Raw genomic sequence first — 15,944 nt, 5'->3', positions numbered from 1 at the left:
CTCAGTTTTGCAAGTAGAGGAGGAAAAAGGGACCTTAAAAAAGTCATAATACTTTTCAGAGTTATATGCAGACTTACTATCCACTTCACATGGATATTCAGTTCTGCACAGGTACATAAATACACGTCACTCTGATTTCTGCGGGCTGTGAACCCAGTCGTATTCTCCACGGGCCCTGTGTACTGCGCCTGTTTCTCCCTACTTCTCTATGGAGTTAGAAGTGACTTTGGCTTGCACTTCATTGTTTTGTACTTGGCAACTCTTTCAGCTCTAACAACTTTCTGGTACAGAATTTCCCTCAAGTAAATCAAAGTTGTAAGAGAGAGTGTTTCTCCTAAGTTTGGTGAATAATGACATTCCCATGTTCGATTTGAGGTTCTAATGGTTTCTTAATTTTCATCCAAACCTTCAACTTTTAAGGAGCTGATAATAGATTCTTTTTTGGCTTTGAGTAGGAAATAGGTTGCAAAAATGGGGAAACCCAGATGGTATTGTATGAAAACCGAAGATGTCAGAGCATCTTCAATTGTGGCATCCTTGAAGACTAAAAGCAGCATAACCACTAAAGGCTTTTCATTTTACTTTACCATAATAAAACATTACACAAAGCTTTCTTGAGAGCTTGTAAACATTTTTTCCTATATTGAGCATCGAGCCCAAGATCCTTCCTCCTGGAAATCATAATTAAAAGAAAATCCTCATTAGTATTTTAACATTTCCCCTTCACTTCACTTAGCCACAACATTAAAAAATGTGTGTCTTCCCTCTTGGATTTCTTAAAACTTGTTAACACACATGTACATTTTGTACGAACTATGAGTCACTGTTGAAGAGGTTTAATAAAATGCTGAAGGGCAGGTTGGGTGTAGATCAGTCATAATTATTGGCAGCAACATCGTGTATCAAAGTACACAATATGAAAGTGAAAAATATAAACTCATGTCTAGTGGTGAGCTTGTCTTAGAAACACTGGCTGATGCAGCTTTAAGTTAGGTTTTGACTGAAACAAAGATGAGCAAAGTTTGGTGTGTTGTAATGGCTCTTTCATCCCATCGCTGAACTGATCTCCCATCTCTCTAATTGCCATGAGTGATACAAACTACCGGCCTTGGCTAGCCCAGGCCAAAGCAGATGGGATGGGGTAGGGGGGCGGAGGGGAGAGGAGACAATAGGGAGAATTTAAATGGAAAACAACAGGACAGATTTGATTAATTAAAAGAAAATTTGGATTAAAAGAAATAACTCTTGTAACTCTTATGTTTGATCTACGTGTCAGAATGAAAACAGAGAGGAGGAATCTTAAAATGGTTGCTGTTAGTGCTTATAGGAACTGGGCCTGGGGATGGAATGTGAAACTTATTAGATGAGACATCATAGGACAAGTCTACGCCAACAAATTTTTTGAGAATTGAGGCAATGATGCAAATAATTTGGGTGAAAATATTTTTACCTTAATTGTAGAAGTATCTGAGGCAACTGCATGTTTTTAAAAAATCAACTTCCCTAACTCATTGCATAAACATCTCACTCTAGCATGCTGTGGTAGACCTCAACTTAAAAGCACAGTAATCTTTGAAATATAAGATGTGCTATACATTCATGTATTCTTCTTTCTTTGCTTTCTCCCTCCCAATTATGATTTGATCCCAAAATGAGCAATAATAGCTTTTGGGAATTTTGCCTTTTTGTTTTTCCATTGTTGTTGTGGCTCTGTAATGAAAATTACTTCTGTTATATCAGCCGTGAAAACATATTACTACAATGTTGAATGTTTTAGTCATTTAAGCAGAAACTTCCTACATTTTGAGATGGTTATTTAGATCTTTAATCATTTAGGTCGAACTTTAAAGAAAACACACACACACACACACACACACACACACACACACACACAGTCAATCTTGGTTCTTTTTTTTCTCCTGAATACACCAGTTTTATTTTTTTATTTGGAAATGTGAGTGTAGAATGGTCTTGCTTCTCTGTTTTCACAGCAGTGTTGCAGAGCTGGGACTTCCATATGATGCAGACTTGTGCCTGTGGTTGTATCTTCCTTGCTGGATGCCTCAGACAACATTCTGCCTCAGCGGAGTTCTAGCCTAGGGTATATTGAATAAATTTTACAGTTTCTTTGTTTACTACTACTCATCCAAACACTTTCCCATTAAGGCCTAATGTTAAATGATTATTTCTTTATGCTCTGAGAAAGCAATATGGATCTTAGGTGCAAAATATATAGTGTATGTGAAATGCAGTCTGTATGCAGAAAGAAAAATCACTCTCCATCAGTTGGGTGCATAAAATTCCAGGGAGCCTCTTAACATCTGAGGTGACACTTTTTACAGAACTATCACAGCTCTACCATTCTCAGATTTAGTACATATACCAGATTTTCCTAGTTACTTCATTTACTGCCTTCAAAACTGCAAAGCATTCAGGCATCACTTCCCATTTATTACCAGTAGAGGGGGAGGGGAGGGAAGTATGTTATCCTTAGAGATTTATGCCACTGGCAGGTAAAAATGTAAACTTATTTTTAAAAAATAGGATCTCCCTTATAATAAACAGATTCAACTGTTAAAGGTCAGGTTTCTTTCTGAGTTATGGTAATAATGTAGCAAATACTTTTATAAGTAATCAAAGATTCTATAAATATAGGTACCTGTGTCGATGTAAATGTTAAAACATTCACAAATTATCCTTTCAACTTCTGTGATCTAAAAATCAATAGGGGGTCACAGGGTTTCATAGAATTGCTCTGCTTTTTCTTCCAACATAATTTAATAATACATTTTACAGATGTTGTTTAAACATTAGGCACAGATTGTTTTGTCAATAAAGCTAAACAGAGGCATGACACAAAAGCACGGAAAACAGATGTAAAAAACAGTGCAAGAAGCACTGGGTCATTTGTTTGCTATTCAACTGCAAAATGAAAGTACAGGGTGTACAGTGATTTTCCTGGCCTAGAAATCACCTAGGGATGGAACAACTTAACACACAAAAGATAATTTTATTAAGCAGGTGGTTTAACTTTTTCCCTTGAGGATTTCAGTGTAACCCACATTTAAGGTAGACTTCTTAATTGATCAATGGAGTAACAGGTGCAATATTCTTGAAAGAAGAAAGAGAAGAAGGAGAAATAGAAGAATAACTCTCCAGCATGTTTCAGAATGGGTTGTTGTTCTCCAACCCCTGCTAATTGCTATGCTTTTCACCTTGAGTGTCAATTCTAATAATATTACCTTTACAGGCGCTGACTGTGGGCTTAGATTATAGCAATCAGTAATACTCACTAGATAAAATACTGTCTAGTTGCTCATAAGAAAAATATTGAAATCAGTCAAAAAATGTTTAGCTTGCATATTGCCTGAGACAGAGCTGGCGAGGTGCCAGGCAGGCAGGGTATTATTAGGAAAGCTGAGCAAATAGCTCGCAGGGAAGAGAGCTGTGAATTTAGAAACCTTCAGGTATTGTCATGTCAGAGAGTCTTAGGAGTTCAACAGAGACGCTGCTTTTGTCTGCAGATTCTAAAAATTTCCAGCAAACAATCCTCTTTGAAAATGACTCTGCAGTCTGTTAAATATACTTTGTCGTAAGTTTTACACAATAAGTTTGCTCAGAGCTTCCCCTGCCTTCTGTGTGAAATCACGCTGCCGTGAATCCCGCGAAAAGCAGAGAGCCCTCCTGAAGGGCTCAGTGTTGGGCCACTGCGCGGGGTGGAAAAGCCTGCCCCTTCCACCACGGGGCCCTGAGTCTACGTGAGAAAAGAAAGGAAGGTGTGGGATGAAGGAAGGTGCATTCGGAAGTCCAAATACCGGTTGGTGTAACTGCGGTTCCTTCTCCAGCCCGCACACAAAGACAGTTTCTGAGCTTTCCAGGACAAGACAGGAGTGTGAGTTGGTACAACCTGGGCAAGTACTTCAGGACCCCGTGGGCTGGGGTTCAAGGGAGGTCCAGGTCGGCGTGAGTGGGGAGACTGATGTATCTCCATCATGATGAGCCCAGTGTTTCTGAATGTCTGTGATCCCTTTCCAGGCTGTGAAACCAGTGGTTGGTGGCTGACTTTGAACATGGTATGTAGGTCAGCAGGACTGGTTGCGAGTCCTAATTAAGCCAGATTTTGTTGTTTTCGGTGTCTTGGCACAATGATCTGGTCAGAGAAGTGGTGACAACCGCCTGTGTGGCATGCAGCCTGGCAGAGCAGGACCTGACTCCCATTCACTTGCAGGCAGCATGGCAAGTGAGGGGGCTGAGAGGCATAATGGGTCCAGGGAGAAGAGCTGGGGCATCCACGGGTGGCTAAGGAGCAAACTCCCCTGTGGGCCTTGTGACAACATACAATTTACACAGACGAGTAAGGGGAGGGAACATGCAAGAGAAAGAACATGTTGAACCCAAACATTTCAGCTCTCTTCCCCACTCTTCACCAGTTAGACGTGTGTCCTTGATCAAGTCACTCTGTCTCCATGGGCAGTAGCTTCCACTGCTAAAATGGACAGGGAGGGCCCATTGATGGGACTCTGAGCCTCTTCCAGCTCTCCTAGTCTAGACTGCGTGGTACTGCCAACCAAAGAGAAGCAAGGAGATTGCTCTGAGCCTGCCTCTGATTCCCGCCAGGACTGAGGAAAAACCCAGGGCCTCTGATAAAGAGACAAACAGGGAAATTAATTTAAAAAGTTGCTACTTTCCTTCATCTTAAATAAGCAAATCAAGCACTGTAAAATAAAAACGGGATGAAATTAAGCATTATCACAAGACATGAAAAACCTGTGTGCTGTCATTTTAGGATTCATAATAAAGATAAATCAGTTGTTTTTAGCAGTGTGCTGTGAGTCTGTGAAGGGCATGACAGATAATAGGCTTGAAATTTCTGAAGTTATTGTACAGCAAAATTTGTTTTTTCCTCAGGCGTTCAATCTTTTTCTCTAGTAATTTTGTACATGACAAACTTTTTAGTGGGTGCATTAATAATCTATAAGTAATGGGTTGTCAGGTGTCAGTTAGATAAGATTAAAAGACTGTTTAAGCATTATCCATTTGCTTCTTTGCATGAGTTTTATAGGTCAGGAGAAATAACTTTTTGAGTTGTGGTTGTATTTGCCCAGTGCCCCCCCCTGCACCCCCCATTTGGCTCTGCTCCAAGTATGCATGGAAGAACTGTATTACATGACATAAATCCTGCATGTGGGAGCAGATTTGAAACTCACGCTATGTGAATCAAGGGGACAAATGTCTCAGCTGTCTTCTGTAAACTTGTTTCAGTTTTTCAAGTGTTACCCTTTTTCTTCTCAAAGGCAGCTCTATAAGGGGAGAGGGCCTCAGCTGAGAGGGACCCTGAAGCCTTAGACATGGGGAGTTTCCTAGCAAGTCAGGTTTAGGTCTATTCTTGTCAAATCTGTCTTAAGTGTGTTTACATATAGTTTGCCTTTCTGGTATTTTCTGCTTGCACAGACCTGATCTCCACCGATTTTGTGTCAACAGTTGCTGAGGCTGGTGCTGGGTGATTAACCGTTGAGCACTGAAGCCCCACCGAGCTGTGCCCACAGAGACCCCTCATCTCTCCCTTACCTCATCATCTTGCTTCAGGCTGCACCCACCTAAAACAAACAGCATTTCTGAGTGGTTAAAAAAAGCAGCCTGAAATATTAAAAAATGGGGCAAATGTTGCCTCCTTGTTGAATAAAACGATTTTCTCAAAAATGGAGTGAAGCCAGGGGGGGGGGGGGGGGGGGGGCGGAAATGTTTCTGAGGGTAAATGTCCTCTTGGATTCAGCCCGCATCGCTCCAATGTGTGAACACCCAGAGTTTTGTGTAGATGCTTAGGTATTTTGTTTGGCTTCTTTCCTAATTTTTAAGGGGAAAGGGAACATTAAAAACCAACCAGCCAAACAAACAGTAATCTCCAACAGCAGGGATGCTTATACCTTTGGCAAAAGAGGGCTCTCCCTTTCACTACCCATATAGTCATTGGTATTTTCCTTTTCATTTCCATTCTTATGAGGCTTTTAAGCCTGACCCATTAGCATGGGAAATAATGAATACTATCCAGCTCTTGACACCTGAACAATAACAAATAAACAAAAAAACCTTAATCTGTTGCCATCCTTGAGAGCTCTTCTTCTCCTCTTTACCCTCTTAACCAATGTGACTAAAGAACCTAATGACTCACAAGATTGGATCTGATCATTGAAGAAGGGAAAAAACATTTGCCTTCCCCAACACAACTTTTTCAGGCCGATGGGGATTATTGGTCTTGTGTTCTAAATGTGATCTAGCTCAAAAATGAATTTCTTGTCATTGGAGAGATCTGGCTTACTGTTGCTAAAATCACTGTAATTTAAGAATCATATATTGCCTCGGGATGGAAGTTAAGTGCACTATGATTAAAAATATGTATATTTACGTTTCCAGTACTTTCTGTCCTAGAATGCTGATTTGAATGTAAATCAGTTGTTTTGAGAATTGTTGTCCACTTGCAGGGTTTGTTGGCCTATATCCCTTGAACATCTGCTGTGGTTGATTTTATTTGATCCCTAATTTGGGTCAGAGTTCATATGTGCTTGGAAGAGCAGGGAGTAGGGGATGTTGAAAAAGCTAATGGAAAGAAGCGTACATGTCCAAAGATGTCTGATCTCAGCTCCCACGGCTGGTCACCTGGCAGTTCTGTTTACAGAAAGGAAAGTACACTAGGTTATGGCAGAGATCCCCATCCTTAGGGCCAAGTGGGGGCTGAGAGGGACTGGGGGCCAGAAAAGGCATATCAGAATCATTGTGAGTGAATGTAGTATAAAAAAGCCTATTGAGAATTAACTTTTGATTTTAGTCAAGCTCTTTCTTTTAAGATTCCAAATCACAAAGGGATATGAGATTTTGAAGTTTATCACAAAGGAGCATGGATTAAAATTTTAGGAACATCATGCTGCAGAATGTCAGAGCCCAAGTCCTGGTTGGGATTTAATGCACCATTTGACAGATGGGGCTCAGGGCTCTACAATGTGATGCTGCTAATGAGAGGCCAGGATGGGGCTGGTTCCTTGTTCGGCACCTCTTCTACCCTTATGCATTTATTATTAACAGATTTATTGAGATATAATTCACATACCATGAAATTTGCCCATTTAAAGTGTACAATTCAGTGGTTTTTAGTATATTCACAGATATTGTGCAAGCATCACCATAGTCACTTTTAGAACATTTTTACCATCTGAGAAAGAAACCCTGTTAGGGGCGCCTGGGTGGCTCAGAAGGTTAAGCGTCTGACTCTTGATTTCAGTTCAGATCATGATCTCAGGGTTGTGAGATCGAGCCCCCACATTAGGCTCCACGCTCAGAGGGGAGTCCGCCTGAGATTCTCTCCTTCTCCCACTCTCTCCCACTGCCCCTCCCGCCCATGCTCTCTCTCTCAAAAAAAATCTTATATATATATATATACATATAATATATATATTATATATAAAGAAACCCTTTACCCTTCAGCTGTTACTCCTCCCATACTTTCATCCCCCACCCTCTGTCTTTGTAGATCTGCCTATTCTGGACATTTCCCATAAATGTGATCATGTAAACATGTGGCCTTTCGGGACATGGCTCAAACTTTGACTTAGCATATTGTTGTTAAGTTTCATGAATGTAGCAGAGAGTGGTACTACATTCCTCTTTATGGCTGAAGAATGTTCCATTGTCCAGACAGACCACATTGTGCCCACCTTTTGTGGCTGTGAGCGTTCGTGTGTGCGTTTTTGTACCATTAGGTATTTTTTGAGAATCATAATGACAGTATCTCAACAAACCCTTGTCTTTGGTTTAAAATTTGCAAAGCTCTTTTTATAGACATTAACTCACGTGGTCATCATGGTTCCTGCACCTGAACACTACTATGATCTCAGAGCATTGAGTGGCAGTTTTCCCACTCGGTCCTCACACCCTTCTCCCTAGATGCCGCTCTGACTCTCCGTCCTTGGCCAGTGTTTTGACTGTAATAGTGATGAGTGATATTGTTCAAAGAAAAGGATAGCCACTCAAGTGAAACACACAGCTTCCAGATTTCCTCAGGGTGACTTAGACGACCCTAAGCATTTTCCAGAGATCTGACAAGTTCCACGAGGCGGTCATTTTATTAGTTTGCTGCCTTCATTTGAAAAATTTTGTCATATACCTCAACTGAGAGATTTTTGCCTTTGAGTATAATTGGTATGACTTGTTCCATTTGCATTTAAGGCCTATGGATTACATTTTGATATATATTACATAGAACTCAGGTTTCAAGCTTTACGAATTGAAACAGAAGTTACAATGAACCTTCTAAGGGAGAGAGACGGGCCTCCATTCAAGTCAGGCTTCATTGTGCCATTCTGTAGTCTAACCTGTGACCAGGTGAAAGCGGAAATCAAGCTAAATTTTGAGATATCCTTGCTTGGCACTCCCTTGGAGTGGAGACTCTGGGCCTGGGAAGTTTTGGGCTAGTGATGGTTTGGGTAGCTGAGGCAACTAAAGGAGAGATCCTCTAGAAAGGAAGGAGCTCAGAGACACTCCAAAGGGGTACTGGGATTCTATGACACCTTATGTATGCCAGGGCTGGTCCCCATTCTCACACAAGAGGGTTGCAATTCCAATCACGCAGGGGAAGTTTTACTTGGAAAAAAAAGTGCATATTTGATCCTTAGGGTGGCCATATGCCCTAGATTGCCTGAAATATTCATGGTTTATACTTACTGTCCAGCATAACTATTAATAGTGTCCATTTACTCTCAAAAGTGTCTGACTTTAAATGATAAATTGTGTGGTCATCCTATTTATAATGGAGAGTGGCAGAACATTGGGAGCTGTTTTAAATAAACATATTTATTCTGTAATGTTTAAGGGATGCCTAGTTAGATGCAATTTTATTTACTTTTTGTGAATATGGGAAAGTTAGAATTTACACAAAAAATGGTTCAGCTTAAACTAAAGAGAAACCCATCTATTCTTTGAAGATATTATTATACCTACTTTAGCTTTTTCAATACTGTAGGAGGTTTTGCTATCCTAGATTGCCCTATCGCTTGTTCATTGCGCCAATAATCATTTTAATTCCATATCCCTTAAGCAAGCCACTATTTGTCTTATATTTGTGCAGTTATACAAACTCAAGTTTGGCAAATTGTCACATTTAAGTAAATATTGCATAAATACCATTTTATTACATATGCTTTATATCAATGGATACTTAAGATATTTTTAACTGTTGGGCATTTCTTATGCTAGTTCTGGCAAGATAGTCCCATAATTTATTCCACTGGTTTTGGAACCTAGTGCTTTAGTGATCTAGGACGTCATGGGTAGTAGCAGAAGAAATAGAGATCGGCCACTAAAGAGCCCCTCCTTGCTTTGAATTCAGGTCAGATTAAAGGATTTAGCAAGCTTATATTTTTTTTAGAATAAAAAATCATTGTATAATTTGCTTTCAAGGAAAACTTCCCATAATATATAATGAAGTGATAAAGTATTTGAAAGTTATTTCAATACTTAATACATGGGTTTGTTATTACTTTGCATTATAATTTTCAGATAATTAGTGATTTTTTTCACTAGTTGCTTTGAAGAAAATTTTATATGTAATTAACTTCCTCAGTGGTCTGAGACAACTTAGGCTCTTTCTAGAGTAGTTTGACAAATACACCCATCACTGCTAGAGAAGGGGAATCTCCTCAGACTGCTGATTGATGGGCTTATTGTGATTGGAGGAAATTTCAATATTCTGTTTCTAGAATGGATGGAGAGCAGAACATGTGCTCCCTTCTCCCCTCCTGTTCACTCCCCTCTCCCACCCTCAGACCCACAGATGACGGATTGCAGTCCTGGAACTGTTGGATCCGGGGGAGGTTGAGAAACTGGAAAAAGGTGCCAGAAACATGATTTCATAAGGTTTGACTTGAGATTGAGTCAACTTTCTTGAGTGTCTTAAAATTGTGTTTTATGAAATTTTATTTCACAAAGAAAGGGAGTGTAGGAGGCTTGGACCCTGAAGACTGCCAGTTACAGATCATTAAATTCAATAAGTAAATGTAAATCTGAAATGAAGAAATCCAACAAAAGATTTTGAAGTAGATTTTTGTTTAAAAGAACAGAGAGTTATTTGAGAGATAGCTAGAACTCATTCCCTGCAGGGTTTGTTTATAAAACAGGCCTTCAAGTTATTAGGAAATGCTGACTTTAAAAAATATCAAATACATAGTATATATAGTTTTATTTAAATAACTGTGATAAAGTTAGAAGAAACATTAGGAAGGAAATTCATGGACTGGGATAAGAAGAAAAAGGACAAAATTCTGGAGTTCAGCAACTAGCTTCCAGCGTGAAATTTTATATTTGAAGAATTTTCAGAGGTCTTAATTCTATAAAAATATTTGTAGAGATTACCTAAATGAATTATATATAGATTAAATATTATATTTACTTGCTGTTTATTTTTAATTGACAAAGAATAGTTCATGTAGAAATCACCAGTACTTATTCTTAGGAATGCATGGTATTAATTTTTACTAAGTATGTATATAGGTATTCCTAACTAATACCTAAATATTAATCAAAGATGACTGTAATTAGTACTTTATTTAATGGATAATATAAATGTAGAAGGCATCTTCACTAACATATCTTGCTATTTAATGAAATCTGTTTAATATCAAGTTGATAATTTTAGCTCCTTGGGCATAGGAGGGTATTGTAAAACGGTATTTCTCCATACTTAAATGGGTAGCTACCTTCGTGCTGACTATTCACTAAGCCTTGTTGGCAGGAGACACTATGGGGATGACCAAGAGTCCTGTCATTGTTTAGAAACAACAGCATTTTGATTTTACGTGGTTCACTGAGCTGGCTGTGGCATGCTAAAGTCACACTGTGGGTTGCCCTTAATCATCAGTAAACAAGTAGGTGGTAAACACTGAGGAAGAGAATTCATTGAGTAAAGGTGAAAATGCTATTTCTGAAGGGGAGCAAGTCGTGTTTCCTTAGCATGGTTAGTATTACAGAGAACTTGTACAAGGAAGACAAAGGGCGTTCAGAGTAGAGGAAAAGGGCAAAGCTATGTGGAAAATGTTGTCTGTGGAACTGGGAAAATATACCCTGTGTTTGGTTCTAGTGGATGCCCACTGTGATCTCGCCACCCTTCCTGGTTCTCACGAAGAGGAAACTAAAGTTAGCCTCCCGGTTTTGTGGGAAGTAACCGGGGCACGGAGTGGAGGGTAAGCTAAAGGGCAAAGGTCAGCTTCAGAAAGCTGTTCTACCAGATCTTAGTCCGAAAACTATTCAGGTATCCAAAGATGGAGAATGAAAAGAGACAGGTAGGATTAGCAGAATGGAAAGAAAACAAAAACAAAACACAACAACTTTAAAGTCTGATGATAAATAAGCATGTAGGGGGCAAGGAAAAGAAAGAATAAAGGAAAACGTCCTGTATTTCTTTTTAGCATAATTCAGGGTTCATCTCCCATTCTCCTTGTCTGATTGCTATTTAAAAAATGCAAAGAATTAAATTCGATTTTGAGATGATCCCATGTCTCAGATTTTTGAAGATTTTGCTCCCCTTTTAACCTCCCATTCCCCCTTAGTAGGATTCTAGTCCTAAACAAATTAACTGGGTAAAAAGAAATACATCTCTGTTTATGTTGACATGGAACGAAACTATAAGGCCAATCCATTTTCTTCCCATCCTTGGTAAAACGTCTTGTTTTGAGAAGGGGGATAGTTTGGTCACGGGAAGAAATTCTAACCCATGATGCTGTGAAAAAAGGAAAGATAAGAATTCTTTCCCTAATTCAGTCTTTTACCACCTACAGGGTGTCCAGTTCTTAAAAAGTACTTCACAAAAGAACATTGTGTTTTCAAAGCAAACTGGGATTTATAAAAAAAATATACCTTGATGTTTGGAATGTAATATGGAAAGGCAACAGGATGTTTCCTAACCTTACATCCAACTAAAAGGTTTACCTTTCTAAATGCCCAATTTATGGCAAATTTAGAGCTACGTTCTATTAAAGTAAGGTGTGAAACTCTTTTAATGAGTAAGAAGAACTGTCCTGTTGTCATATATTTCTGACAGCGTACATCTAAGTTTCAAGGGCTGTAATGTTGGGACATGAGTTGTAAAAAAAAGAAAAAAAAGTCTCTTACATCTTTAAACTAACAAACTTTTTAAAGAGACCTTACTATTATGGAAAATAATAAAGACTGTGTATATTTCATGGATATATTTTGTCTTAAACTGTTTTGTGGTTGTTGGAGAATAGATTTTTTTATTGGACATTCGAATTGGAATTTTGTCATTCTCTTTTTCTTTTCTCTTCAAAAACATTGATTCTTCTTATGTTAAAGTTCTAATATATATTTATGTATCCATACATAAATATAGATATATATTTGAACACACACACCACATATGAGCTTAAAATAACTGTTTTACTGATGCTTCTCAAAATGAGTGTTCTAAGAAGGGAATATGTTCATGTAAGTTTACATAAAACCTAAAGATCTTTTTTTGGTTCAGTGTTTAGAAAATTCTTGATAATTTAGAATATTCCACAATGGAAAGTAAAGCATTCTGTCACAAAAGCAGGGAGGATGAGACGCAAGGTCAAAGGGCATTTTAGAAACAAACAGCTGGTCCAGTTTATTTAAACAGATACAGGGATGGGGGAACTGACCTCTGTTTGACTTATAGTGGGAGGAGCAAGAATGTCATTTTATTACTTTGCCCAGAAGGAAAATGTTTTTGTATCTGAATTCACCCTGAAGCCGTCTAAACACATGGCTTTGCTGTATGTAGCATAATTCCAAAGAGAGTATATAGAAGACAGTCTAGGATCAAATACACTAAATAGAACCAAATGTTGAGATGGTTTTAAAATTGAAAAGATGATGCTGTTTCAGAATATAAAGTCTTTTGCTATTTACTTAGTTATTTTCAGATAAAGATGTCTGCCATGACCGTAGATAATATCAGCGTTTCATGTAAGTATAGAAAGCATAATCCAATAAGATTCTGAGAGTTTCCTATGTCCTCTATGTATCAATAATGTTCATTATATTCAACAATTGTTTTAAATTCGTTTTCAAAAGCAAGAAGTTATCACCATACTGCTAATGTGGTCAAAACACTTTGGACAAAGTGATTAGGGGTTCTGAGATTTTCAGCTTTTTAAATTTTTATTTTATTAAATGCATGGATTCTCACCTTTATATCTACATATCCTATAGGTAGCCTACATCTATGTTGTCAATAACAACAAATGGCTCTTGCCACCAAAAGGGAAGAAAATAGCACCTGGTACCTGTGGCCCCTTAGTTAAAAGGCTGTGATGAGGTATTCACTCTCTACATGGGGACCAGAGCAGATGTGGAGTAACTGCATTTAATGATGTCCCCTGAAGACCTTTAGAGGCACACAGACAAACCTCAGCATACTGAGCAGAGAGTATGGCTCAGGTGGTGAGTGGACTCAAAACCCAAGAAGAACTTTCATTCTACAAGAAACTTGTTAAGAGGGTGCCTGGGTGGCTCAGTTGGTTGGGCGGCTGCCTTTGGCTCAGGTCATGATCCTGGAGTCTTGGGATCGAGTACCGCATCGGGCTCCCTGCTCGGCTGGGAGTCTGCTTCTCCCTCTGGCCTTCTTCCCTCCCATGCTCTCTCTCTACCACTCTCTCTCTCTCAATAAATAAATAAAAATCTCTAAAGAAAAAAAAAAAGAAACTTGTTAAAAATCATGGATGTTTGGGGCACCTGGGTGGCTCAGGCGCCTAAGCATCCGACCTGTGACTTTGGTTCAGGTCATGATCTCAGGGTGGTGAGATCGAGCCCGCGTTGGGCTCTGCACTGGGCGTGGAACCTGCTTAAGATTCTCTCTCTGCCTCTCCCTTTGCCCCTCCCCTCTGTGCTCATGCTCTCTCCCTCTGTCTCAAAAACAAAATCAAAACAAAAAGGAATCATGGATGTTTAACATAAGGAGAAGCCTATGGGACATGATGCATGATGGCTATACTTTAAATATTTGAAGGCTATCCTGAAGAAGTGAGATTAGAATTGTTTAAATTCCCCCAAGTAGTTGTCCTGGTGAAAGAATTTTAGATCAAGTAATGCAAAACCTTCTCATAGTTACCATGTCCGTAGCTGGAGTGCACTTTCAGGTGAGGTGGCAAGTGCTTTATTAGAAACAATCCAGCAGAGGCTACCTATCCTACTTGGTGGGGATGTCGTAGAGATGATTCATGTCAGTGACCAACCTAGGTGACAGTGAAAGCCCTTTTCAAACCTGAGATTTAATTTTTCTATGATTCCTTGGGTTTAATAGTCATGGATTCAAACCTAAGTTGGTTATTATGAACTGGTCTTTGGAAATCTGAATGTATGAGTGGGAAGGAAGCAAGCTTTGGAATACAGATAAGTCACTGAATCTTCTGATGCGTAGCCTTATCTTTGTCCATATGCACAAACAGTACAGTCATCAAAATTCCCAGTCTACAGAATGTTCAGTCATGCTTATTCCCAGACTCAGCAGTAGGGTTGTTGACAGTGGTGACTGGCTCAAAACCAGCTCATTCTTAGTTATCTATTTAGTTCAGAATATTCTAGATGGGTGACACAGTAGTGGCCACGCTCTTGTCAGGATGTTGGGGGAAGGGGTGTTCACTACCATTTGCCAGCTGTGTGTCATTCAGCAAGTTATTAACATCTCATGGGTAACATGTGACCTCAAATAAGTCACTTAATTTCTCTGAGCCTCGGCTTCTCATCTGTTTAAAAGTGCTCTTCCTATTTTTAGATGAATAGTTTAAATCATATCCACAAAATACTATGTTTTTAGGACTTTTAAAAAATGTTATCAGAGTTCCTTTCCTTTATAAGCCTGCAGATTATGAACAGAACCGTAGAAAAAGAGCTGTTTTTTTGCTCTTTTACCTATGTTAGTTACTATGAAAATTACTTTTGGTATATGCGGAATATTAATATTAAATAATTTTCTAATTGGTCATGCAGTGAAGGCAGCTAATGAAAAAGCAGATTTTTTTTTCATTTTAATTGGTTATTTCACATGGTGTTTGTGCTACACCTGTGCTTTTAATGAGAATGGAGAATTAATCTAACCTTCTGCTCACATGATTCCAATTTTCATGGTTTATACAAGATAATGATAACCTGATTTGCAACACAATTTGTTGTAGATCTGTGTTTTAAATATTTTTATTAGCCAGTTCGGGGACTTCATATACAAGAACTGATATAATATATATTGCCAATAAGAGTTAGCACTAACCGTGCCCTTTTAGTTAGATTCCAGTTTCATTATTGACTTTAATTACTTTTCCGATAATAAAAGAACAAAAGGATATAGGATATTGGGAATCTTAAAATGTCACGAAGCATGTATTTTTATTTTAAAAATCTGTCCCTCTCTGTGTTTAGTGGTTTTTTTAGGAACTACTTTCCTTCCTGAGTGGGCCGACTTACAAACTAGAATTCATACCGGACTGTGGACCCTTTAATCGTTATTAAACTTCTCATTGTATTTTTTATGTGCTGCTCATGTTCCATCTATTCAAATCTGAGTTGAAAACTAAAAGCACTTTACTTTTTCAGAATCTAATGTGTCCAACTCATTTTCTGTATTTGATATATAATTCTTAGCATTACACAATACAAATGGATCTTAAGAGTTAGAAATTTCACAAGCTTGATTTTGTAGGTCTTGTACTAACCACTTAAAAAAGAATTCAGTGGCTAGCCACTTTTTGAGAGGCTGCAAAAATTGTAAAAAATAAGCCTTATTAAGACACTTAAATGACTTAATTAGATGTTTATTATAAATTTCCAGGGCTAGCTGGAGAAAGCAATATTATAAGTTCAATTACTGTATAGCTGTGACCTCGCCTTGACCTTAGACTTTGCATAAAGAGCCAAAAAAAAAAAAA

General features: G+C 38.6%; 1 protein-coding gene across 2 annotated transcripts in view; it reads left to right on the top strand.

Moving 5' to 3' along the window:
• The window catches only part of MEIS1 (Meis homeobox 1), a 132,079-nt gene that overhangs the window by 110,541 nt on the left and 5,594 nt on the right, over positions 1-15,944 (top strand). The window lies entirely within an intron of this gene.

This window comes from Callorhinus ursinus, unplaced genomic scaffold (genome assembly GCF_003265705.2).
Source record: "Callorhinus ursinus isolate GAN/ISIS: 27379988/994484 unplaced genomic scaffold, GSC_fseal_2.0 scaffold10, whole genome shotgun sequence".
Classification (NCBI taxonomy): domain Eukaryota; kingdom Metazoa; phylum Chordata; class Mammalia; order Carnivora; family Otariidae; genus Callorhinus; species Callorhinus ursinus.
This window is presented reverse-complemented; position numbering and strand designations above follow the sequence as displayed.